Genomic DNA, 17,073 nt, shown 5'->3' on the forward strand with positions numbered 1-17,073 from the left:
GATTAGCTGCTATTGGCTAATCACGTTAGAAACTTCCGGGCGACGAGCGAAATTTTCTGTGAGTGCAGATCCGAGCGACACGACAAGCGATACGGGCATTTCGCTTCGCTCGTCGCTTGCCGCTGTCGCGTGAGTTTTCGCGCACATGGAGTTCAGCCTTTAATGGGTCCTCACAGCGGCGAGGGCTCCTCCTCGCGTATCACTTCACTGACACTATTTGCTCTTTCATCATCGTTCACAGCATCAGACTGACTACGCCTATGCATAGGTGTAACGTTAAGGTGTAATGATAGGTGCAACGTTAAAGGGGCAGTGAGGAAGAATCTGAACTCGTCTTTTTACCGCGGGAACTCGATCTACACGTTCCAAGCATTCTTAGAAACCTCGACTTATTGCCCTGTATGGCCGGTTTCCCTAATTAAATCGAATTAACGTCCGGCTCCCGCCTTTATTTTTTGAATTCTCCCCGTACGGTGGGCGGAGTCGACTAACGCGTGGAGTGCCTTTCACCCAGTCCCGTGGCGGCTTGCCGCTCTGCTATCGGCGGAGTAATACGTAGTAATCCGTAGTAACAAATAGGCCGAGCGTATTTTTATTTCGGCGGATTTATTTTGCGGCTATATTATCTGCGAATGAAAATGTTTATTCACAGAAACCTAAAAAACAAAATAAAATGAAAGCAAAGCCCCACGGAGCTCGCTGAAAGCCAGTCCACACGTTTGTCGACTCCTCCCACCGTACGGGGAGAATTAAAAAAATAAAGGCGGGAGCCGGACGTTAATTCGATTTAATTAGGGAAATCGGCCACACAGGGCAATAAGTCGAAGTTTCTAAGAATGCTTGGAACGTGTAGATCGAGTTCCCGCGGTAAAAAGACGAGTTCAGATTCTTCTTCAGTGCACCTTTAAGAGACCACAAGCAGGCAGAGTTGGTGAGGGAACAAACGTGGGTTACTGACATCCTAGTCGCAATCAAGATGAAGAAATTGGCTTGGGCAGGGCATGTAATGCCAAGGCAAGACAACCGCCTGTCCTTAAGAGTAATAGAGTAGATTCCAAGAGAAGGGAAGCGTAGCAGGGGGCGGCAGAAAGTTGGGTGGGCGGACGAGAAGTGCAGTGGCGCGTTGCTTGACCGCTGCACCTCTGCGCCAGGCGTGGTAGGAAGACTCCCAGAGATCTGCGCTTACCCATTATCGCATTATCGCTATCCACAGAATTGTCATCTGAACACCGGAACCGAAGTCTAAAAATCCTAGCACACCTTATTCCTAGTTGGCCTATCTACGCAAATTGACATCTATTTCTTTGTACATTCATTAATGACCTTTCTTTCGTCATTTGATTAGTCTTCATTGATTACTAAGGGCTTTGCCATCCTACAATTAATACCAGCATTCCAACCCTCCAGAACAACCGTCTGCATGCTTGAGAATGGCGTTTTTGCTAAAGTTGATAGGACTGTACTAAAAGTTTCTACTGTCAGCGTAACTACATTTTGTCTACCAATAAAGCCTTGCCAAAAGAGGGATACTTGCATACTTGTTACGATACCCAGCCATTGATGCTGCCATCTAACATGGTCCGATCATATCAATCCTAGTACAAGCTCCCTTATTCCAATTGGTAAACAAGGATAGGGAATTCAGGGGCTCGTATCAATACATATATGAAGAAAGCAGCAGTAAGTGAAGCCGAGAAGACCATACGGGAGTATTTGTGTTTTTAAAAAAATAGAAACATTCCCCTATGCTTTCCTTGGCTTCAACGGCTTTTTGGCTTTTTTTTTCATACCCACAGCCTAAGAGGTTTACGCTGTGACATCTTTTGAGCATCACCTGTTAAGTTACTCGACTTCAAAACCCCCAACTCAAACTGAGCTGGCCTATGCTAATGCCATATATGACTCAAATCAAACTTTGGTAAAGTCCCGGGTGTAGTTTATTACCAAGCTGCTTACTCTTTCTTGAAGCTCCACTGCAACAGCACTACAGGCAAATTTTAAAACTTCGGCAATGCATGTAGAAGCTCTAGGTTTTTCTACACCATACGCATAACGAAACCCTCTGATACTACTAAGGGTTCTTGCCACAACAGCCGCCCTAACATTGTTGTGTCTCGATTCATCCTACTGCATTTCAACATGTTTTTTTTTTTCTCCACCCACATAAAGCTGCATTTGTCTTGGACCTCGTCTTTCACCCAGCATTGTTGCTTACTGGCGTCCTGTTCTTCAAACTGGTCACTGTAGAAACACATGCAGTAAACGATGAGCCGCCTAGCTCCACCCTTTAAGGGCTTGCCCCTCTGGTATTGTCATTTAGGGCAGTTGAGGTTAAATAAATATTGAAATAAATTGGCCCAATAAAATGCTCATTCTTTCACTCACAACGGCGATCCAACACAATCCTATCTGCGTTACGTGTGCGTTAACAATTTTTCGGATAATTTACTTCAAGCAATACCAAAGCAGACTTACACAACAGTCGCGTTTTGGGTAACTTCCACGTTATACTCAGGTTATCTCTGTATGGCTTAATTCATGCACTGCATATACGAGGTTTTTCACCTACGATTTTAGACAATTTTAAAAAAACAGGCTTTTTAATGAGAAGCGCGATTTTTTCGGCATACCATTGTCAGTGTTGTAATGCATCAGCATACAGCTAGAGACGTTTTAACTAGCAGGCTGGTTAACTAATAATGATTAGTTAACTTTTTCAGTTTTTACTGTTAAGATCCTGAAATAATAAGAGCCGTGTAGCCAACCGTAAGTAATATCCATAGAAATTCGAACACGCAGTTATCCTCAGCGCTGTGACCCAACAAATTCTGGCTCCACTGCGCAAAAATACAGGCGCTTTCGAGAATCTTGCGAAGAAACCTGTCCGGATCGCGGAACTCGTCGAAACATCCAAACTTTGTTGGGCCACAGCGCCGAGGGTAATCACATTTTTTGAATTCTAAAAACTGATACCGTTTTACTTGCGGTGGGCTACACACTTCTAAATAGTTAATGAGCCCGGAAGCAAAAGTTAAAAATTTAACTTTTCAATATTAGGTAACCACCCTGTTACTAAGCACATCTGAGCTGCATTATGATGCACCACAACACTGACAACGCTACGCCGAAAAAAATCTCTCTTCTACTCCAAAAGCCTATTGTTAAAAATTGCGTAAATTCTTAAGCTGGAACCGCATGGAGCGTTTTTCGCGAGCGAAAAACGCGACGCGCGGCAAACGCCCGCGTTGCAGTCGACGCACGAGCACCCGCACTAGTCCCGCACGAGAAAAATGAAGCGGTGCGTTTTTTCGGGTTGCCAGACCACACAACTGCCAACGAGGTGAATTATCTGTTACCGCATATATAATATTCCCTTTAAATTACAGGACACTACAATAAAAACAATCTTCATGTAATTATACCTCGTTAAAGCTTGTCTTGTGCATGTTGGCCGAATACTACGCGCGAACGAACACGATGCGTGAATGCACGTGGCTCTTTGGACGTGCTCAACAGTAAAGCCAGCTCCTCCGAGGAAAGAGCAAAGTTGCCCCAAAAAGGTACCGCCGAGATGCGCGGAGAGCAGAGCCATCTGTTGGCAAACCGAAAAACCAAAATGACACTTCCCTGCACGCTGATTGGTGGACGCCGGCCGTGACGTCAGTGTACGCGCCGCGCGAGGCGTTTTTTTTTTCTACAAGCGTAGAACCACGCGGCGGCGCGATTTCGTTGGATTATGCTGGGCACGCGTCAGAATGGCGCGCGCATGCGGTTCCAGCTTTAGGTGAAACAACCTGTATAGCTGGACATCCATTACGAGCCCAAATATGTGTCAGTATTTGCACTGTGTTTGTCTTCTGCCCTGCGTCAAGTGAAGCAACTGAGAGGCTTACATTATCTGATACGGTGAAAAAGCGAGGTGCTTATCTTTAGACATCTAGCTTTGCACACGACGAGAAAACATTTTAAAATGACGCTATCTTCGAAAGGAATGACTGACACACCCTGAGTGCTTCATTTGAGTGTGTCATTTGATCCTTATCCTCACCTCAAATGGCTAGCGAGATATGTTACGGGGCTAATACTTAGAGCGTGTATAAAACAATACCTCCTCGTCCTCTATAATGAAACCAAAATTACACATACAGTTGTCTTGTCTTGAATGGAGTCTGGTTACAACTGCAGAGGTTTTCTTTCAATGACGAGAGTGGAGCGCATGGAAAAGCACAAACTTGTACTCAATATTAGTTTATTCATAGAGCTACTGTTTTCCTGATATTAGTAAAACGAGCTGTTTACATGTAAGCTCCTAACGAGGATTATCGTTTTGGTGCATAAATTTATGGAAGAGAAGTTCGCAGTTAGCAGCGAGGTGCTTGAAGTGGTAAGAGAATACGTTTACTTAGGGAAGGTACCGGCCGCTGATCCGGATCATGAGAGAGAAATAACTAGAAGGATAAGAATGGTATGGAGCGCATATGGCAGGTTCTCTCAGAACATGAATGGCAGTTTACCAATACCACTCAAGAGAAAAGCATAAAACAGCTGTATCTTACTGGTACTGAGCAATGAGGCAGAAATGTGGAGGCTAATGAAAAGGGTTGAGCTTACATTAAGGACCGCAGCGAGATATGGAAAGAAAAATGTTAGGTCTAACGTTAAAGGACAGGAAGAGGGCAAAGTGGGTGAGGAAACATACGCGGTTTAATGACATCCTAGTCGAAATCAAAAGGAAGAAATGGGCTCGGGCAGGGCACGTAATGCGAAGGCAAGGTAACCGCGGAGTGGATTCCAAGAGAAGGCAAGCGTGGCAGGGGCGGCGGAAAGTTAGGTCAAGGTTAGGTGGACGGATGAGATTAAGAAGTTTGCGGGAATACGGTGGCCGCATATAGTAGAAAGTTATAGCATATCGTTACCGTGTTTACGTTACCGTTTATCGTGTTACCGGACGCCGGAGTTTCCGGTTAGCGCTGCGCACGCTAGAAGACGTTTTAGCATACCGTCTCTCCGGTCTCTCCCGTAACAAGTGACCGTAAGGCGAAAACGAATGATGATGATGGTAGATGCCCCAGCATTAATTACAAACAGAAATACACATGCATTGAAAGCTTTTCTTTGCAGTGAGGTGCTACATGCTCTTTAATCATCTTTTTATCTGTATATAAAGACGTGCTCTCTACTTTGCTGCTAACGGCCGGCTCAGTGGCTTCAAAAGTACCCTGACCAGTAGACAAGCTTACTACACAGAACACACTAAGCTTCTGTACGCTGCGCTTACTGCGTTGCGAATGCTGTAAAAAAATGGCTCTGGCTCAACTTGGTTAAGCCGGGAAATCGCGAAAGCAATACCCATGGCTACGCCCTCGCTCACATGATAGTCGTGCTGTTGTGGTGCTTGTGTGAAACTTGTTGTATACATTGGTGCTGCTGTGGTGATCACTTGGCTAATCTATGTAGCTCGCACGTTCTCGCCGAGCCGCATACTGGGCACGTCGCTTAGCGAGTCTTGTTTCACGCTCTTCCTCTGTCTCTGTAGCTCGCCGTTCTCTTTTACGCGCATTACGACGAGCCTCCCTAGTGGTAGGCGGCATCGCCGCGAAGCAATGTTAAGGCGCTGGTGGTTGGCACAGCTACCGCTTTCTAGTGACGTGAGTCCAGCCTAAATCTCTTCAGCGTAGCGCCACAGTCGCGCTCCTAGAGGAGAGCGCAGGAGTTAGGCGCGCCGTGGTCGTGGCCGCCGCGATCTGCTTCGGCGGCGGCGCGCGCCGTTGCTCAAAAGCGCGCTTCGATCGGGGAGGCCACGCCGTGGTGGCACCGCCGCGGCTTGCGACGGCGCGAGTCGGTCGCCTTTCTCTTTGGCGTGACGTCAAAAAGCACCTGTTACGCTCCTAACGGAGAGCGCAGGCGTTAGGCGCCGGTGGCACCGCCGCGCTACGGCAAAGGCTGAAAGTGCAAGTAGTAAAGCTTTCGCTTTAAAACGCAGCTACAACACCTGTTTGCCGCGCGCAGCGTCGCTTCTTTGGATGTTTGGATGCACGACTTGGATGTAAACATAGTGGTGCCATCTGGTAACAGTAAGTCAAAGCACTTGAACTCTGGACTGGAGAAACTTTTTTTTTTTCTGAATTTAGTGGTGAATATGACAAGCACTACCAGAATGTTTTTGTTTTTCCAGGAAGAAAACTATGAAAATAGAGAGAAAAATGTTAAAGCTGGCACAAAAGCTACAGTGTTGTTGCTTCCTTGGCTACGCGCATGGAGGAAGGAAACTGCAACGCGGATAGTTAGGCTTAAGTGCTCGAAAATCACAGAATTATCTCAACAACATGGGCTAGTTGTCACTTAAACCTCGACGTATGGGTGAGAGAATGCGAAACAAAAGCGAACCGCTACCATTTGAGTGAGCTGTCGCCTCAAAGAATCCAGCGGTGACATGCATCTATTCCGAAGCGGGCGAGCAGGGCGCCGCCATGTTTGTTTACAAGCGAACGCTAACCCTCTCCGCAACGCTAAAGAGTTTCCGTAAAGTGTTACCGGCCCGGTAATGGGCGCGCATGCGCAGATGTCACCAGCCGAGCCCGGTAAACGGTAACCGAGCCCGGTAAACGGTAACGTAAACACGCACAACGATATGCTATATCTCTCTCTTAAAGGATAGGGTTAATTGGACAGACATGGGAGAGGCCTTTGGCCTGCAGTGGGTTTAGTCAGGCTGATGATGGCTCTTCAGATATTAGGGGGCTAGAATACAAGACCATTGAGAGCACGGTTGCATATAGGGGCGGTTTTTAGCCGAAGCTAACCGACTTGCGATCGCACGAGTTGTACATGGTCGCGGTGAGATGCTTTTGTTCACTTTCTGGAATTGTCATAACGAAAACTTTTATAGTTTCTCGCGAAGCTGTTTCAGATAAAGCTCGCCTGCGGTGTTGCAAAGTTTGCTGTGACTTTGCTCGGGTAGGTCAAGGTCCATGGCTATGACAGCCGATGGCGGCTTTGCCAACTACTAACGATCTCGCAGCTAAAAATCTCCCTGTTGAGCCACAATATATGTGGGTATTTCTACTACAGCATATCTTCATGTTTTGCTGCGATACATGCCTGTGCCGCTGTACGGACGACAGCGACGGGTGCGCTAATCAGAACGCGGAAGTCGTGCGCTCTGTAGCACGCCGTAAATTTGATCGTACAACAAGCAAAGTAGCAAGAACGCGTCCGCATGTGCATCAATAACGACCCTACTGTGGTTTTAACCGTGTGTGCTTTTTGACGCTGGGTTCCTCCACCAACCAGAAAGCAGCGCCATTCCATTAGCCTCTTGAAGCGATACAATCGTGTAACCTTGCCCCGTCTGGCGCAGAATATCTTATCGCACTTAATATAAACAGCCCGACGACTGCAAGCTGTTAGCTTGCCATCTCGGGAATATAACGAAACCGGGGCAGTGGAGCTGCAAAACTGATCGTATCCGAGCTGGTCGGTGTAAGTGGTTTAAAAGTTGCCCGAAAAGCCTACGAAATGAGGGCGCTGATAATTCAGAAAGCAGAACATCCTAGTTAAGATATCCGGGTCTTTCAACGACTGTTGTCTGTTAATACTCGGAACAGTCAGGTCTTATTGTTAACTTGACCGTTGCTATCAATTCGACGTGAATCATCGCGCATATAAGTCGGACCACGTGGACCAAGAAAACATGGCCGACACGCCCTCCTCGCGCTCAGTGTTCTCTGGCACTGCAACCAAAGTTATGCACGGAAGCGAAAGAGACAGTCCTTTGTCCTCTTGCCTTGTGACTGCGCCATGCAGCGAGGTCAGTAAACGAGGTTTGTGTCCGCCCGCTCCGAGAAACAAAGCATCTGTCGATGATACAATGCCTTGACCGCAACTTTCTCCCCTGAAATCTAATCGTATACTTGGGAGGGATGTCTCCTGGGGTCGCTCTCTCGCTGAGCGGTAAAGGAGAAGTATACTCTTTTATATAAACGTGGTGGCCTCGTCACCATCCTCTTCGGGACAACATTCTGCTGTGGAGTGACACTTGCGCTACGGGGCTCTAACCCTGATTGCGGACCGGAGGATAGTATTCTTCCCTTAACCATAACACGCACTTGGTGTGCTCACTGACATATAAACACGAACTGAAGAAGAAAATGATAGTAGTAGTAGTAGAAGACGTTTATTCGGCCAAAATTTACAGGCCGAGCATATCGACCGCTTGGGCGACCAGAAATCGCTGTTCTTCCTCCCCTTCAGCGCCAAGCCAGTCGAGCCAGGTGGTGATGGATAAAGAAGGTGGGGGGTAGGAACCCGACTGCTGAGCAGCCGGGCAATAGAAGAGGCAATGGGCAAGGTCCGCATAGATACAGGTGCAGTTGGGACAGGAAGGGTCCGATCGATAGCGATAGAGAAAGAGGCGAGACGGGGTGATGATTGCATTCATTTGAACGTGCCGAAGAAGGCGAGCCTCCGGCACTGTGAGTGATGGATGAGGGGGAGGGTAAAGGCGTTTGTCGAGGCGGAGCTCGAGGTAGACCTCTTTTATGGTGTGGCGAAGGGTGAGTCTCCCACCGTCCTCCGAGGGCTTGGGCCAGGGGATCAACGGTGCCCGGAAAAGTGTGTCACGGGCGAGCTGATGAGCCAGCTCATTGCCGTCAATCCCTGAATGCCCAGGGACCCAGCGGAGGAAAACGATGGAAGGCTGCAAAGCGGAGACCGCTCGTTCGACCTCCTGTTGAAGAGAAGGGGTTAGGGTGCGTTTCTGTATGTGGTGTATAGCGGCTTGTGAGTCTGAATAGACTGTGTACTCTTGAAGAGAGGGAAGGAGGGCAAATGACTGGAGGGCATGCGCAATGATATATGAGCTTCAACGTATTACTTATCGCTAGAATATTACATGGCGGTATCTGTAGAATACACCTTGGCTTAAGGCGACAGAGAACAAAACGCACAGGACAAGAAAACATACTCTGCTACCAACAAAACTGCATAGCATTCTTTATTAATCAAGTCTGAGAAACCGTGAAGCCAAGCGAAGCAGCACGCACCGTCAAGCGCACCCAAGAATTAAAGGCAGTTACACTCACGACTTCATTCAGTGAAAATACTGGTAGGTTTCAAACAGCGCTTTTAACGCTTTGAGCGCCATAGAGGACACCATTTTGCTGTTTGTGGAGCAGTGAGAAAGGCCGCCGCTGTGTCTTAAGAGATCCTCGTCTCCCACTGCGGCCAGCACTACTCATGCCACGCGCTGGAGCGAAAAACGTGGCCAAACACGAACATTAGCTTTTTGTCCGGTACACACCCAGCATTTCTACGTGAGAGACCCTGGACGCCATAAGAAAATCTTCTGAACCGCTCTGCGCAACAAATAACACTTTGGTAGGAAGTCATTTGCGCTTACCGAGCATCTCTGGCAGGCAGGATGAAGTGTGACGCGCTGTGCCGAAGTCGCCTTCCGCAGTCGACGTGTCAGCGATGCTGCGAGATCTTTTTTAACCACGGCCAGTCCACGTCACTGCGGGTGTCACTGTCCACCGACTGACCGTCCCCGGAGAAGTGCTGAATGCGACTGGGCGTGGAAGCGCGTGTGGAGAGAGTCCTCCGAAGACCAAACCAAGGGGAAGGGGAGAAGGCTGTAGTGCGCGAGAAGGAAGCCCCACGTGCAACGTCATCCGGGTATCAGCATGACTATGGCAAGAGCGCGCATGCCCGCCCAGGAAGCGAGCGCCTGCTTTTCCCAGTTCTCGGAAAAACAAAGAGGAGATAAAGGCATCGCCATCGAGCACTGCCTTTTTCTCTGCCAATGTCCGGCTCTGCCAGCCGGACCTTGGCAGAGAGAACGCGCTTACTCGAGAGTTGTCACGGATATAGGTTGTAGATCGTACATTATCACCAGTGTTGTGGGTAACGCGTTACAAGTAACGGCGTTACCGGTAACGGGTTACTTTTTTCGGTAAGTTAGTAATGTACTCGTTACCAATTCGGAACTGTAACGGGTAACGTACTTTCCTTAACATTTTTCGGTAACGTGAGGTGTCACGTTAATAGTTACTTTTTATTTCAATTGTCCCCCTCCGCCTCTTTTTTCAGAAACAAAAACGCCGAAAGTGATGTTGCAAATAAACAAAACCTACGGATGCTCTCGATGACCCTTGTTGCGGCTCGCATGCATGCCAGAAAACACCTGCCCTTGACGACGCACGCACCGCCCCCCCCCCCCCCCCCCCTCAAAAAAAAGCACGAACACGCATTCACACACTTGTCTTCACTCCCAAACCACTCACACACACAACTCTCTAAAGAGTGGACGCTTGCCGAGCCACCAATGGACCATTTGCAGAAATATGCGTCAATTTTTCCGTGAGCTTGTTTTCCAGCCAAAAGGTCTCGTTCCCTCTTCTGAGTAAACTCAGGAATGTCGCCAGTTTACTTCAAGATGGCTCCAAGAGAGCTGTCGAAAGAGTAAAATGGTACAGCACAGAAAAGAGGATTGCAGTCAACCGGCTGGAGCACCGATGTAGAGGAAAAAAGGAAATGCGCCTTTGTTAATTGCTGTGCCCGCAGTAGTGAGCTACCTCACACTAAACTTTCTAAAAATTTTATGCTGAACGATACTGTCGCTCCAACTTTCTCCAGTCATAGTCATACACCCCCCCCCCCCCCCCCGTTCTCCCCTAGCCAGGACAAGGAACAACCCACTCTCCACTGCACTGTGACAAAGGACGGCCTTCCTCCTTTCCTGCCTAGACTCTGTTGCAAGCAGAGTGCGACCATCCGGATTTTCCATTCGCTTGAAGAATACGAGCGTGTCGTCAGGGTTTGAGATCTTTTGATTGGAAAACAAGCCTTGCAGAGAAGACGAGTTATAGGTTACAGTTACAGCGAAGACGCACTGATTAAAATTTATGGCCATGGAGTAACGGCACAGTAACGTGCGATACTTTTTTTCGGTAACAGTAACGGTAACGCATTACCTTTTTTTGTAGGTAACGTAGGGCGGTAACGCGTTCTTTTTTTCTTAGCGTAACGAGTAACGTATTCAGTTACTTTTTTTCGGTAAAGCCTACAACACTGATTGTCACGTACCGTCATTGCCAAAAGTAACCGAGCAGCAGTGCTGCCAACCTCCGACGCCGCTTTTCCACAATTTGCAATAATAAATTCCCTCCATACGAAAAATAGCGTTCTATTGTGAAAACAATGAAAATTTATGCGTAGTTCAGTAGCAAGTTTCATCATGCAGCTACCCTATTACCAGACTAGATAAGCAAATTTGAAATGAAGGACCAAAAATGAAGAACTTCTAAATGAAGCTACAAGATAAGCCGTATAGCGCTCTTTGGAAATTACAAACTAGCGGCTCTATATTGGGCATGTGTTTTTTTTTTGTACTGTGCGCAAGGAAATAGTAAACATGCATCGACATGTGGAATAAACTGAATTTTTTACCCCCATGTTGTGTCGGTTTCGACTTCAGCCGAAGGATACCACGTGCAAAACGACTGGAGGTCGCTTGAGGAATGTACGAAAACTGCGATATAAAAGTTGCTTGTCCATTTGTTCCGATTGTTCTAGAGGGTGGCTAACGTAGCAGTTTGAGTCAATTAAAACAATGAACAGCTTTTACAGCTTTTGTTACAGCTTTTGTACGCCTCATGTGACCTCAACTCCCTTTGCTCGTCGTGGTGGAACTGGGAATTGTGGTTTATGATTTTGGGGCGTCTAACGTCCCAAAGCGACCCAGGCTGTGAGGGATGAAATAGTGAAGGGCGCCGGAAATTTCGACCACCTGGTGTTCTTTGACGTGCACTCACATCGCACAGTACACGGGCCTCTAGAATTTCGCCTCCATTGAAATCGACCGCCGAGGCCCGGAATCGAACCCGCATCTTTCGTGTCAGTAGCCGAGCACGATAACCACTGAGCCACCGCGGCGGCAGAACTGGGAATTGTTCCCCTAGTTAGACTGGCTAAGATTTCCAGCAAGCCGCTCCTTCCTGAAACAAAAATGATGGCCTTGTTCTTTATTAGTTGTCAAAATTAACATGCAGATATGCTTACTACATAGGAATTTCACGTCGTGCAGCGAGCTCCAAATACAGCGTGAGGAAGGGGCGCGCGCGTTGAGGAAAGGTGGTGGTGCGCCAGATCACTGCAGCGGGTGCCACTGGCCTCGTCAGGGACCATACACGTCCGATTATGTCCCTATAAAGTCTGGTTCGCATGCAAGCGACTGAAAATTGAGCAGCGCAGTGCTGCGAAAAATTTGTAACTAGTTGGAAGAATCGCCGCTCTGACTGATGGAGCCGCCGCGACGGCTCTAAACCGCGTTTGCGCCGCAGCAGCAAAGCGTTTTCACTTGCATGTGAAACAGGCTTTACTCGAGCGCGCGGCGGTGTTGTGTGGGCCTCCGTCAGTTGCAGAGAAAAAACAACGAAAAGTTTGTACTGTCTTCCAAGTTTGAGAGAGGAAAAAAAGAACTCTCCGAGGAAGTGAAATTTCCCTAGATTATACATTCTTTTTCCCCTAAGCAACGCCCAAATTCTCTAGATCTAGGGAAAAAATCCCCAGGGTTGGCACCACTGCCGAGCAGCCGCGATGGGGGTAGGAACGGGCTCGGAACCGAGCGGAGGCGCTGCGATCTGCGGCGTTGGCCGCTTCTCGCCGTCTGCGAGTGTAAACTGGGTGACGTAAACCCGTTCTCTCGCCCTCCTTCCTTGGATAATAGGAAGTAAGCAGATGGTATGAGCGGCCATCAGTTTATCACTTGTGGAGTGCTTTCACACTAAAGGCGCCTTCAGACTGGCGAGTCGTAAACGTCAGGCGAGCGATTTCGTTCAATTGGCTACGGTTTCCGTAGTACCAGGAACGCGGGGGGAGAGCGTTGCAGATCGATTTCAGGCTGTCGCGCGACCTCCACGACTATCCAGCGTTAGTGCGCAGGCTTACGTCGGCCAGTTTCATTTTTGCGGTGTCATGTACTTCACAGTTTTGACAGCCGAAAAACACTGAAAGATGAATCGTGGAAATCAATCCAAGCTTAGCAACGCTAACCAGGTTATGAAACCAGAAAATACAAGAGTGCCATTCGCTGCATTAGCCTCTCGAGTAACTACCGTGCATTTGTTTTAGGGAGAACAGGATTTACGATATTAATTTCGTATCTCACTGCTGAAGTACGAAGAGCTGCGTCCGTTTTAAAACACACGTACGGCGCCACGGACTGATGTTGCGCATGCTCTTAAGTCACCTCAGCTTTTAAACCGCACTGCGAAGCATGTGGGCTAACACGACTCATCTCACATTTCATGCTTAGCGACTTCTGGCATCCAAGTGATGAAGAGCTGCATTAACCCGTTCCGCATTTAAAAACGATCCCATAAGTTTCTCAATACTACCAAGAGACAAGACATTGACCACCGCATTTCATTCATCATGAAGTGGCACAGGAATGCTGGCAAGATTAGGTTTCGTGCTTGGCTCGGGTATTGTTCGCATAAAACGTAGACTCTGCCATAATTATACGTTTCTTCTTGGAAAAAACCTAGAGGAAATGCTAATACAGTTTTCATAAAAGCGTAACGTCTATGTCAAGTTGAAGTGAAATGCACGTACATGGAGAAAGTGTGCGTGTCATGGGCAAGTATTGCGCGCAGCAATAGCGCGTCTTCTGTGCTGAACTTAGTGGTCTACCTCAGTAGCTCTGTGTGAGTCATTCCAGGGACGCTTATACCTGGTTACATTCCTCTGGCAAAAATACGTGGCACATGCTGGCATTGTTATACTGTGAGAGCAGGTTTGCCGAAGGTTGGCCTCCTTTACCATGCTCTTTTTTTTCTTTGGTCTGTGGTGTCAGTGGTATATTTATGATAAGAACGTCGTAGCCTTTCAATACAAGCCAACATTTCTTTGTCTAAAGTGTGCATTCCAGAGACATCTAATTGCCCGTTATGGTTGCGAGTGGTCAAAATTCGACTTGCAACATTAAAGGGTCAGTCTACTGAATTTTATCGACCATATTTTCTTTGCGGCAACCGATAGCTCGTTACTCAAATTACCGCTTAGCCAGCTGTGGTTCCAAGGAGTGCGGTAGAACATTTTAAAATAGAATTTATTAATGTGGGAACACATCTGCATGAGATGGTAGTCTCATCTGGCAACCATCTGGATTTGCGCCGCGCGGCGACAAACATGGCGGCGCCCGTCGAAGCCGGACCTCTCGCTTCGGAGTGAATTCTCGTTGTTGCTCCCTTTTTTAGTGCGTTCACTGGCCATAAATGGGGCGCCTGTCTTTCGCTTCGTCTCATCTCGCCTATAAGAAAACATATAAGAGATAAATTTGCTCTGCTTTAATAATTAGAGTGACGATTCTGCCGCTCCTAGGCTTAAGTGGAGAGTCGGTTTGTTTACAGCAATGGTTCCCGTCCTGACGACCAGATGGCGCCACTATAGGCTGAGTTTATTTTTGCGTCTCTGCTAGCATACGCTGAACTAAAAGTGGGAATGTGCCTGCGTTTTGCGTACGTGTAACTATAAATATTCATGTGATTGACAGAAAAAGTGAGCGGTACGCCTTCTACAGTTTACTAGAACAAAACGTGCATTTCTCTGACATTGGGGCATACAAATCGTACGTAGTATATTCACTTATGCTTCTACAAAAAAAGACTACCACTTTCTTGAACAAAATGAACGTTTGGGGTCGCCACCATGCATTTTTACGCGACTTTTAACGCCGAAATAAAATATAAATTCCCGCCTAAACCGGGCGCAGATCCCTCGTTATTGATGTTAGAGGGTGCCAACTACCAGAATATGCCATTATTTATATACTCATCTCGGTGAGTAGACTGACCCTTTAACAAAAAAAGATGATGGGGACTACGTGAGCGCTGTTCACGTACGCAGGCTATGCCACTGAAGGCAGACATGGAGTGAGGGAATAGTTGTCTCCCGTATTTTTAAATAAAATAAATGTATAAACTTTAAGGACACTGTGGGTAACGTGCATGTTTGTTAATTTTGTTTGAATTCTTTAACGCCCGTGGGTCCCTAGATGTCTGCCTGGAAAGTTTCATTTCAATACTCGTAATCGTACACATACAAAGCGGCGACGATGTGGCTGAAGCTGTGCTGTTCATATGGCAGCGACATTTGAAATGGATAATGGTTTGCCATCCACTTTCGGCTAACGAAATGGAAGAAACGTTTTACGGAACCGCTTCACTGCAATTTAGAAGAGTTTCTATTACACCGGCCCTGCCTTGAAGGCGCGGTTAACTGAAAGAAAGGGTCCCTGGAAAGTATCTTCGAGGTTGGCCATAATGCGCTTGCATTATGTAGAGTACAGGGCACCGAGTGCTCATGCCGAGTACAGGATCTCCAAAGCGAACCAATCATTTACAGTATATATTTTTTTTTAATTCCCGGTATTACGCCTCGCAGCGACCTGCGGTGAAGAGCTTTCGTCCGAATCCGAACGCAATGCGTCACGCAACGATGGTTGCGTCGGCAGCGAAATGCTGTGATTGGTTCGCCGCGACGTCTCTTTCTGACGTCACGCAGCTCCCGTGGCCGCGGCCGGAAGCTCCGCCCCCTCCTCCAGCGCGCTTGGCGCACGGCGGAGGGACCGAGTGGGTGGCGCCGGCGGAGGAGCGTCGACATTTCAGCGCGCAAAAAGTGACGTGAGGAGAATGGCGCGAAGACCTGTCAATTCACATTATGACTACAAATAACTCAGTTTCTACAAGAGGCATTAAAAAAATTCTAGCTGGAGTACATTTCTGAAGCGGCGTCGTTCAACCTCTTTGCCTTACCACAACTTCAATCCGGGCCCCTTTCAGTTAAGTTTATACTCAGGAGGGGATTACCTGGGAACACGCGTGTGTTGCTATTCTGCTATCAGAAGCAGTCGAGGAGTGCAACCGCCTCAGAGATTCCAGTACACACGTGCACACTAGCTGTAATTGTTAGAAAGTTTAAGAATAATTTTAATTAACTCTAGGCTAACGTCAATTGCCTTCTCGCTTTTTCTGTGCCTGGTCCATAAAAATTGTAATGAAGATAGATTTCGTGTGCGGCACGCAGTACATCAGATGCAATACGAAAACAACCGCGATAGATCAAGGGAGCCCGGCGTCACCTACTGACTCTATCAATTGGTCACCACCGCCATCCGGGGACGTTGCCGCACTCCCAATGTGCAACGCCTACGGCTGACGCAGACAACAGCCACGATCCGGACCATATCCAAGATCTTCGAGTGACTGCGGTGCTCACATCCTTTATGGATGTCCTCTGTGATCTGGTTCTAGCCTGCGCACGCCAGCAGAGCACAACGCACTGCAACTACTGGACGCGCTGCATCCCATTCTTGCGGCATCATCCGAGAACCCACACATGAATGGAGACTGCCGTACCGAAGGAAACCGCACTGTTTTGCTATTTGAGAGCGATTGGCCTAACGGACAGACTGTAGTACTTGCGCCTACTCTCCCTTCCTTTAAAATCGCCTCATCCCTCTTCCCAGTTGCAGGGTAGCCAAACAGAACACCCTTCCGGCTAGCTTCCCTGCCTTCCCTCTTTATCGGTCTATGCCTCCGCACAAGCATCGGTTTTTGTATTAGTCACCGCACTAACGCATAAAGATGGCGTAGTGTGCAATTGCAGAATAAAACTAACAACTAAATTCTGCGTGCACTGTGCGCCCTTGAAAAACAAAGGTTTTTCTTCGCAACCTGCAACTTGCGTACAGCTTGTCATACGGCTCTCTCGGTTCGCATCAAGTGAGTTAATTTATCGCTGTAGGAACGGCAAGAACGAAGTACTAGGTACTTCACAAGAACTGCCTGCGAAACATAAGCGCGTGGCTTAAACGTTCGCTTTTGCGTCCTCTACAACTTTTTGACCCGGGTCCTCCTTACTGCGCTGTTGCGACCACTACGAAAAAGTTCCAAGCCCGGATATTTATTTTAGATAAGTTTACAAATGTAATTGCTGCTCAGTCAATGTGCACTTATTTACTCAATAAAAATGCATTCATTTTTTCTTTCTTTTATTTGTTGCTTAGACATT

Source organism: Amblyomma mixtum, chromosome 9, assembly GCF_055824585.1.
Source record: "Amblyomma mixtum isolate Tamu chromosome 9, ASM5582458v1, whole genome shotgun sequence".
In the NCBI taxonomy this organism is placed as follows: domain Eukaryota; kingdom Metazoa; phylum Arthropoda; class Arachnida; order Ixodida; family Ixodidae; genus Amblyomma; species Amblyomma mixtum.